Genomic DNA, 10242 nt, shown 5'->3' with positions numbered 1-10242 from the left:
GAGACATAGGTGACACTCGAAGCCATGCTTAGATGAACCACTTAATCCCCTAGGGATTAGACATATGCTAATAATAGCTAATCACAGCACAAGGTTTTGGTTGGTGAGCATAACATCTGTCACTGCATTATTTGCTGTTTGGAGCAAGAAGAAAACAAAAGCAAATTTACCTTCGTTTTTGCAGTATTATGGTCATTTGTGCTGGGCATAGGAAAAAAAAAAAGGGAGGAATCAAAGCACTGAAACATATTCCTGGGCTTGTTGAATTTGATGTGACATGAAGCAGATTTCATAAAAACAAAGATGCCCTACTGGCTTTGGTTATCAAAGAAGATACCCAAGAGCCTGTTCCAGACCTGCTCATCACAACTGGCTGGTTTTTAGTAGAAGAGGTGGCTTGACCATTCGATGTACTGAACTCAGCACAAGGGTAACTGGTAGTTCTAATGACTTGCAGCAAAACAGGTGTGCAGATGAGATGGTTAATCTTATCTTCTTTCCTATCCTGTGAAATACAGCAGCAACAGTTTTGTATTTCTTGCCCCTAGCAGGTCCTCTTCCTTTTGCCTTATTATTGGAATAAGCATTGGGTAAACTGCTCTGGAAATTACTGCAATTGCACTGCCATCTTAGATTTAGTAACTTGTGCTACTAGCTCAGCAGCCGGTGGCACAGGATGAGGGCTCTAAATACGCTTCTGCACCAGGCGCTAAGTTCCCTGCTGTCCAGTGGGTGGTCAGGTTGTGGGCTTGTTTGCCAGGGCACTGGAGAAGAGCTACATGTACGTGTGTTCTGAGTTGCCCCTGACAGCTGCTGCAGTGGTTATTACACCATAAGTCATGGGGACTTCATCCTCTAGCTTCAGATCTAATTTGTGCTGCTGAGGGTGCTGGGCTATTTTTTGGGGATGTCACATGCTTGTGCCTGCATTGTTGGAGAACCAGTCCAAGGTCTGCCAAGAGCTGAGAGGACAGTGATAATCTGCTCCACTTCTTTGTTAGGGCAGGAAGCAGGAGAAATAAGTCTTCCCCATAGTGGGACACCACATGAAAGCTGTGGACATAGAGGTTTTCAGTTTCTGTGACTTCTGCTCAGAAATGCTGATGTTTTCCAAGGAAGAGAGTTGTGCAATACAGATGAAGAGGAAATAATTTGAAGTTTGTTCTTCTGTGGTTCAAGGGCAAGATTCTTGGGTGTGTTATATAATTAGGTTAAAAAGGCATCATAAATTACTGCCTTAGGACTTTCAAGGTGATATTCAAATACCTCACAGTTTTAAAAGACAGGAACTGAAAGACACCTTTCCCTTCTGAAAAATGATAGTGTAATTCTTGCTGAATATATTGACTGACAATTGGCAGAGCAGGGCCTCACAAGCTCCCATGCACACAATGCACCTCAGAAAAAGGCACACGTCACCCTGTTTGCAGGTGAAACAGGGGGCTGCTCAAAGCAAGAGAAGTTGTGAAGCCTCAGCCTCCCTGCCACTATGGGTAGTCAGCCTGGAGGGAATGTTTTTCTCAGAGCCATTGATGAGAGCTTGCAGAAAAATTAAGTTGCAGCCACTCTTCCAAACCCTTCAGCATCTTGCTGCCTTGGTAGAACAGGGTTATGCAGAGCTGGCTAAAATCTCTCCTTCAGCGGGATTTTAGCACACAATGATCTGCTGGCCAAAGAAACATACTGGGTTTTGTGCCACCTCCTGGTTTCTGCACAACTGTATGGATGGTTGTTGCAGCTTCATCAGTGAGCTGCTGGATTTTCTCTCCAACGCATGAGTTTCCCAAACAGCCTGTTACTAATCTCTACCAAAAGACCATTCAGGCCTGAGGCAACCTCATGAAAAGGAGACCTTTTGTGGCCATCAGATAAAAAGATGAACTTTTCATTTGTTGTTTTCTGGTACTTACTCTAAGGCATACTGTTGACATATCTCTATACATATCTAGTATTTACTACTACTGAGCTGATCTATTTCCAGGCATTGACAGGTTTATTCATTTTGGTTGCAACATTGGTTTAAAGATACAATATTTGCCTTCTTCCTGCCAAGCTCCCAGGTCCTGGAGGGCAAAGACCAGCTCCTTCAGCACAAAAACACTGGAGGGTCTGCCATTTGTTTTGGACAAGGAGGGTGGCATCTGCAAATAGGAAAGGAGCTCAGTTCTCTGGCAATAAGATCTTTACGCTTGAGAAGATCTCTGACATATCTGTATGGCCTGATCCTATTCTTCTCCTGGGGGAAGACGGGAGGAAGGAGATTGTTTCCTTCAGGCAGCAGTAGCCTCTCCCACATTTCGCAATGAGGTAACAGACCAGAGTTAATTTAATCCCTGGTGTTATTCTCAGGATGCCTTCCACAAACCAGGAGGCACAGATGTTATGTGAATATCCCTGAAGGTATAAACCAGGCATGTAGTATTCTCTTTCCTTTTCTTTGTTAATGCAACAGAAACAGCTTAACACAAAAAAATGCAGGAATAAATCTGTAGGCTCTAACTGGTTGCAAAGCATGATGTAACAGGAGACCATATGTCCACATGTTTCAGACACTAAATTCTGCCTCCAGATTATTGCACCAGATTACTCCAATGGGATATATACAGCTCCTTACATAGCGTGCATCTCAAGGTGCTTTACAAAAGTGATACTGCTGGCACAGAACTTGAGTGGTTATGGATAAGCCAGGATGTCCATGCAAGCCCTGATGATGGATTTAAAAGCTAAAACCAGAAGCACAAATTACAAAAGCCAAGGAAATCTGTATGTGCATGCAGTCAAAAGCCATTAGCTGGCACCTGGCCTTAGAAGGTGTTAGAGGACACAGTTTCCATGTGCAACAGAAGGTGCAAGGAGGGAAGGTTTAGGTCAGAGCACCTTTCTGCACTCCAAAGGGAGGGCAGCTGTGAACACAAGGCTGATTAGTGAGTCACAGCGCTAGACAATAAGCAAAGGCTTTCACATAAAACTGCACTTCAGCTTTCTATCTCTGCTTCTTCTGCAGGAGAAATGGATGGAAGTATGTAGCTTGGGAAAACAGAAGAATTTTCTACACTGTCAAAAATAATAATTTTTTTTTCCTGGAGGATTTTTTTGGTTTATTTTATGCTTTAAGCAGCTGATCTTTAAAGCTGCAAGGCCTTAGATAGTGTAAGTCTTCTGTAGATAGGAAAGTTCACTGTTTTCACCATGCTTCTCAACACTTACACAGAAAAATTATTCATTTAAGGACAAGCCCAGAGGTTCCAGTCAAATCTCAGAGTCCCACAGTGTTACCACCTCTGTAAATTTACAACTGGAATAGTCAGCCTGAAGACCAAGCTTTCATCTGCTTCAGACTGAGCAACAAGCTGGAAACACTGAAAATTGCAGGGTTGCCCCAAAGAGAGAGGCCCATTAAAAATACCACCACTGCAGCCACCGCTGCTGCAGGAACTGGACACTAAGCATCCCTCTAGAGGCCCACAAGAAGAGAAGGAAGGGGAGGCAGGCCACAGTGTACCCCAACATCATCAAAACCTCTGCAGGACTCACTGCAGTCCTGTGCCTGCAGGCCTGGCAGGGGAGCTATGGCCGCTCCTGTTAGGAGCAGTGAAACTCCTGTATGACCACCCCTGCTGCTGGTCCCTGGAATATGAGTACTTGCTTCCTCTTTGCTGCAGCCTTGTGTCTGCCAATGCTGCAAACCTCTTTATGCTATTCTGACATGTGCACTGAGACTACACAGACACTCCCAGCTTCTTCTTGTGATTTCTGGACTTGAATTCTTCTTACCCAAGGTGGCTATGCTTGTTCCCACACTTCTGGTTCCACAGCTTTTTATGGACTCAGTAGCCCTTTTTAATTCCTCATTACTTGCTCTTCCATTACTCTTGAAGTTAGAGTCATTTTGTCTGCTCCCTTCCTTTTCTGCTAAACAATCCTGCTCTCCACCTTTTTTACCCCCAATTTTGTGGCCAGGTTTCCCGAAAATCACTTCCCTCATTTCTTACCTGTGATGCTGTCCTCTTGTTCTGCAAACATCTGCAAATCTTTCCTTAGATTCTTCTCTTTTCTTCCTTGTTTATTCACAATATTGCAAAAGCAAGCCTATTTCTGGGTACATCTGAGCACATATTTTGTGTCATTAGAGTTCCTTCTAAGAGATTTCGTATGTCCTACCACTGAGCTTTCCTTAGTTCCATGCCCAGAACATTTTGGGAAGGAACTTGAGAAGGAAGTATTTTGTGCATGTGGCTTAGTTTGAGAAGAGTTTAATGATCTTTTTAGTCCTTCAGCTTCACAGAACATTTGATGAATGAAGTAATCTTCTTATTCAAGGTTCAGTGATTTGTGCTAAGAGCTTTGGATACAATCTGTCAATTGAAACATATTAAACTCATGCAGACTTAGGGCAGAAATTGCCGCTGCTACTGTATTGTAGTATTTTTTATCAGAGCCATTTCTCCATGAAATTAGGCAAAGAGAATCTGAGCATATTTACAACATATACAAGGAGGAGGAAGTCAAGGAGGCACATCTGGCCTGTGGTGACTCACAGGCTTAGGTACCTTTACAGTCTCCTGGCATGGCAGAGATACATTTCCTCATAAAAATCTCTCATAAAAAGTAACAATCGGACTTGACAAACCCCAAACTGCCCTCTGTGCTTTCAGAAACCCACCTCCCTTCTATGAGAACCATTCAGATGGAAATCTCTGACTAATTCCTGCAATTCACCAATGAATGCAAAAAGTTGTATGCTAATTTTAAGGTAATTCTCCAAAGGAATTAATAGGTTGAGGGCTGATGTTCCTTTGTGGAGGTGGAGTCAACATTCTGGCCAAAATGCAAGCCTGTGACAAAGTGCTTACCCTTTGCAACTGGACTGCCAGCAGCACACTTTCTCCTGCACACAAAAGTGCAAAGGATTTATATGTTATTGCAAAGATTTAATGGTCTGGATACAATTCAGCTATCAACTGTCCTGCTAGCAAGGAAATACAGCTCTAGCATAACCAGGTACTGCTCAATGGCATTTTCTGCAAACCTAGAGTCTGCTGCTGTACTTCTGTGTGACACTCAGATTGCACGAAAACAAGTATGTCTTCAGCTATGCTCATGCACATGCCCCAGCTGACACATGTCCCCACTGCTGCCACCCTGCACCTTTTCAGGCTCCTACCAGCTCCAGGGGCAGGACTTGGTGCTTGCCCAGGCGGCAGGAGGTTCTCCAGCCCCTGAGCTCCTGATGAAGGGTAGCCCAGGTGCATTCTTCCCCTGGTCCAGCCCCAACCAGCTTGACCATATGTGTGGACAGGAAGGCTGTGGCAGTATCCCACCCACTGGTGGCTGCACAAGCTGGGACCACAGGCCAGGAGAGGGGACCAGCAGAGTCTGGGGTGAGATCCCACTGGCAAGGCTGTGCTGTGGTGGCACCTAAACATTGCTGGGGAGCCACAGAGGGGAAGGAGAGGGGGAGGATGCTGAGCAAGACCCGTAAGGTTTTTCACGTTAGTCCTCCATGTGGGAAGTGACAATCCATGTGCAGCTAAAGGGGAGGAGGAGGGGGGGGGGAGGGGGAGGGCAGGCTCTGGGGGACAGAAAAAGGCCCTGGCCCAGGAGGGGCAAGGGACATGGCTCTGATCCTTGCTGGGCTCCCATGGCTACAGGCAGGAAAGCTTATTCTTGTATACAAGCAGGTGGCATGAGAATATTACATGGTAAATCAGATAAGCTGCAATCTTGTTATGCCGACAGATGAGTGGGTCAGAAAGGTTTGAGTATAGCTGTCAATACAGCACCCTGTAAGGATAGTGTCTGATCAAATTAGTCACTTGCAGCTCCACTCCCCACAGCCTGTTGGTTAGGGGGAAAAACAATGTTCCCATGAAGGAGGAGTACGAATCATCTTAGCAGCCTGAACTACCCAAGCACTTCCCATCCCTCTTTCTGCTTTCCACATAGTGTCTGCACCCACTGCTTCGGACACAGTCCCACTAATGGCCCTAACATTAATGCTTCTCTTGGGCAGTATGTTTTGCACCATGTTAGCCAGATGATTTTTAGTCAACAAATTTTCAGTAGTTTTCATCCTAGGACTAGGGAGAGTCTGTCATATGAGTTGTTGGGAGGAGAAGAATTTTATTCCCAGAAACTCCACCTTGTTTTCCCAGCTACCAGCCAAGCCTTCAGTACAGCTTAAATATTTGAGGTTTCCAATTGGAACAGTGTTTAAATGACATCTACCAACACCCGACAAAGCAGAGGTCTTATGCCAATGCTGCAATTTGGGTTTAATGCTATTGGAAACAAGTTTGTGCAACCACACGTGTTTAGATATTATTATGCTGTGTGACAGCCTCGTGCAAGTTTCCTAAAATAGCAGCCTCATCTTCCTCCAAAATCCTCCATTGTCTGCCTAAGTCCATTCAAAGAACATTATCCTATTGCAAGCTTAGGCTGTATCCACCTCAGTTATCATTGTTATGCCAGCAATGGTTGTCATGGTGCCACTTGAGTATCCCTGAAGGCCTAGGGAGCACTTATGCTTTTTTGCCCCATGCTTATCATTCTGCGTACATCAGCCCACCAGAGGGATTGCTCTGGCCCTGCTGGCTCCATTTGCAAAGGTGATTTAGAGTTCCACCTGCCATTCGTACATGGTTTAAATTGCAGAGCAATTACACAGCCCTGGCTTGCCTTAAGAAATATTGCCTCAGTTTCTGTGCTTCTACAGCTGTAAACATCAGTACGTTAGGATCTTCATTCTTCCCCCTTGTTAAGAGGAAATTTTCTTGGTAAATTTCAAACCCTGAATGCAGAAGTGGGAACTGAGTTTGGATCTTTCATATTTGGAGCCTGGAGTATCACTGTTGGACACTGTTTGTTTTTCTTACAAATCTTTTGAAAGAAAAAATATTTATCTTGAACTGAACACAACCTTTCTTAGCAAAGTATGAATATCTGGAAGGTTTGGATCCAAAAGAGTGCCAAATTTGATTCAATATGAATAGTTCACCCATTTGCAATTTTTCAGCTCCCAAATAACAACTGAAAAGCACATACAACAGTTTTCATACCCCTTAGTGCATCCACAAAACCTTTTTTTTGTACCATGTTACCAATCCCAAAGGACCTTCTGTTCAGACATAGGGCATCCTGAGTACATCCTCTAGCTGCAGAACTCTGTCCTGTGATATCCACTTCATATAATTCCTGGACATATGATCATTCATATGATTCCCGGACATTGAAACATTTCTGAGAAGTGGCTGTGAGCTCCCAGGAGACTTTCTCTCCTTCCACAAACCTGACCTGGCACAAGAAGGATCCAATGGATCATAAAAGCTGCCAGGTCACAGTATGCTGGACTCTAAGAAGAATTAAACTTCAGATTTTCTTCAAAGACCTGGTGGGAGGAAACTTCATTCCTATAGGATACCAGAATCCAAAATGTGTGAGTTCCCCTGGAAAGACTTAACTGGTTTTACTCTACCCTTTTTCCTCCCTATCACTGTGAGATGAAACAAGGCCTGTATTTTACCATGCACTGGAAGGGCCCAGATTGCTACTAAAGCAGAGACATTGGAAGGCAGAAGGCTGCCTCCAGCTTTCCACGTGTTCATCATAAATAAACTACAGGAGGGAGTTTACAGAGCTGCAAATGAAGACTTTACTGGCGTATGAGCAATGGTTTCCTTACTGACAGACCATGGACAGGAAGGCTGGACCCACAGAAAAGTGTGTTTCCCCCCGACTCTAAGAAGTTGTTTGTCTTTATCAGTTCCAGCTGGCTGGTGTCATTAGATGCTCACCTCTTCTGAAGTGTTCCCTGGGAAAAAGGATAGCATCTCTGTTTCTAGGGATATCTAAGATAAAGTTAGAGCAATCTCTTCCCAATGTTTTGGAAGCCTTTTCTCTGCAGGTCTAAAATCTGCTGTCCTATATGATTATGGAGAACAGACTGTTCCTTTTTTTCTTAGCAATAGCCTTTTACACAATTGGGGACTGTTTTTTTAGAAAAGAGGTGACTCAAAAAGAGACATGAGAAACCTCAGTATTTCCTCAAAGATCACATTTTCCCACTGTATTCCAGGTGAAACATCTGTTCAGAACAACTTGGCATGATCTGTTATGCAAGAGAAGGTTCCTCCTAATGGATGTATACCTCCTTCTGCCTGGAAGTCTTGACACACGTGCAGTCCGTGTTAAGCCGAGATAGTGACTCATCCCCATGAATTTACCAGGTGACTGTTCTCTACATGAGTAGGACTTTCCATGCACCCCTGGGGAGTTCTAGTCCTCTAGTCCTGAACACACCTGTCTGCAATTTAGTTTTAAGATGGTGCTTAAACACATTTACAGACACCTGACCATGGCTTACTTGCTGGCCTAGTATTTTTCCACCTATCAGTGGAAATACTGAGATGTTCTACATCTGTTATGGCCTTCACAGAGAATCTTACTCAAGAAATTCTACATTTCATTAGTTAGCTACTAAAACAAACTCTTCATCTTTCAAATACATTTGCTGCCACCTTCTAATTATCTCATCTAAGCCCTCACCACAAGAGACAAAACATCTGTTGTGTTATTTCCTCATCAGTGAAGAGTTGTGATAGCCATTACTTGCCTTGTATCCACAGACTTCTGACTCTGCCATAGAGGAAACTATGCTGTATGGCACAGTTTGCTCCTGACAAAATCACACTGGCTGTTATTTGCCTCCTCGACATATATACATAAACCGGTTTGTTGTTCCTGTATTTTCTTAGAAGCCAATCTTAAAAAGTGGTCTGTTGTAGAATTCTCCAGTTCTTTCTTTTTCCTATTTTGCTGAAAGAATCACTACATTTACTTTTTCCCAGTCTTTCAAAACCTCAGAAGATCCTCCATTAGTTGTCAGAAAAAGACATTAGGAGTTTAGAGGTTATTTTACACAATCCTCTAAGACTTCATCTTTTCAGTAATTTTCTTGATATTCTTGCTCTTCCATATATGATAAACAGAAAATGTTCATTGCCTTTCATATTCCTAATTTAACCTCATATTCGACCTTGAGTTTTCTGACTTTCCATTTTTACTTGTTCATGGTATTTTTATACACATCTTCAATAATTTCACCACTTTCACTTACACACTTTCTGCCTGCTTTTCTCTTAAGATTAACAAGAACACATAATTTACAAAATGGCCTATTTTTTCCAGTTTGAAACTTTTGTTTCATGGTCTTACTCACCTAAACTGTCTTTCACCATCATTTCTCAGCTAGTTCTTCCCATTGCCTCCAGACAAAAATGAAGAAAATTCCCTCTTGCCCTTTCTGCCACCCTTTGAACCTAGAAAACTGCTGCAACATATGAAACCTTGCTGAACAGCCTGCAACCTGAAGTGCTGCTGTCCCTACTAAAATTCTCCATTGCCACCAAGCCCTATGCTTGGGACAGTCCTGCTTGCTGCTCACAAAACACTTCATGCACCTCCTATCCTGGAGGCCTGGAGCAGACCCCACCATGCCAGATCTGAGTAGGTCCTTGTTCCTCTGCTAGAACATGGTTGTGGAACGTGTGCGGCACACACCGCCGCCTCCAAGTCTTCTTGAGCAATAATTCTATTTTGATATTCTGACTGTGAGAATTACCAGAACAAGCCACCTTCCTCCTAGGCAATCATATTCACATTTGGGCTGGATTGAGCCACTCCTGGCAGTAGTGGCAGTACTCAGAGACACAGGCAGCCTTGACCCTTAGACCCTTACTCCCTGAGCAGGTGAGCCTTGCTTATTTTCCAGCAATGTAGTAGATGGGATTCAGCCTTGCTCCCCAGTAATGAAAACACCTGTGCATTGTTTAATTCTTCTGAGAAGTAATGGCCTCTGTAGCACTTTGCCTCCCAGCATCACACTGACCCTCACCTGCTGTTCGCAGCATTGTGACTTCATTGATGTGAAATTGCTTCTGTTCCTCACAGCCATAATTCTCCCCCTTTCTCCACTGATAGTGATGAGGGAAATATTTCTACGTTCCTGGCTTGCTTGGGTTTTGCTTGGTGTTTGTTTTTTTGTTTTATCTGCAGGGCTTCCCATGTTTCTTCAGAGTGTTTAAATTCAGCAATCCCAAACAGAAGCTCTCCAGATTCCTTCCTAAAGGGATGCCACTAAGAGGCATGTTTTCCTGTTGTGGCTCTTACTAGCAAGAAATGAAGACCATAGACCTTGCAAATTCAGTTCAAACCCTGGACTAAAGCATTCAGGATTGGTGC

This window comes from Corvus cornix, chromosome Z (genome assembly GCF_000738735.6).
Source record: "Corvus cornix cornix isolate S_Up_H32 chromosome Z, ASM73873v5, whole genome shotgun sequence".
Lineage (NCBI taxonomy): Eukaryota > Metazoa > Chordata > Aves > Passeriformes > Corvidae > Corvus > Corvus cornix.
The sequence above is the reverse complement of the archived record's forward strand: the minus strand, read 5'-3'. Positions refer to the sequence as shown.